This window comes from Geospiza fortis, unplaced genomic scaffold (genome assembly GCF_000277835.1).
Source record: "Geospiza fortis unplaced genomic scaffold, GeoFor_1.0 scaffold424, whole genome shotgun sequence".
NCBI classification, from domain to species: domain Eukaryota; kingdom Metazoa; phylum Chordata; class Aves; order Passeriformes; family Thraupidae; genus Geospiza; species Geospiza fortis.
In genome coordinates, this window is record NW_005054354.1 from 2,491,919 (window position 1) to 2,492,604 (window position 686).

The window sequence follows — 686 nt, forward strand, 5'->3', positions numbered from 1 at the left end:
GGGAGGTGGTACCGAGCCGGGGGTTGCTCCTGCCCACGGTTCCGACACCGCCGGCCCGCTTGGGATGCCTGGGAGGAGGCTGGGGTAGGCTGGCGGGGATGTACGGAAGAACTGCAACTGTGCAGAACAAAAGTTTAATTTCCAAAAGGCGGCTTTAGCCGAAGCAGGGAATCGTGAACACGAGATGAGGCCTTCCCGAGCCTCCCGGCGTCTGAAACACGTGGTGCTAATTGAACATTAGTCCCACGACAAGGGAATGTACCATTCAAAATCTACACTGTAACTATGCAAATCACTTTAAAAACCAGGCTACATCTGTGCTATCAGTCCTTTCTGATACAGTCAAAATGTCATCTTCTACCCTCTTCTATTTTAAGCACTGGTGCAAGGAAAGTATTTTCATTAACTTCAACACGTAGATTTGTCCCTATTTTTAAGACCCTGTGTGTCATGTCCCAATCACAGCCTGTCTCAGACTTCCTCTGAGCCAGGCTATTAATAAGTTCGTGTCTCATACTTCTTATTCTCTAGTTGTATTGTATTCGCAGTTTTAGTGATGAGACTTAAAAGTGGTATATGTATATGGGTAACTTATTTTCTTATCTCTTGTACTTACCTTCTCCCTTGGAGTAGAATAAGAAAGTAAGACAATGTACTTTGCTTGGAATTTAAAAAATCCCAGGTAT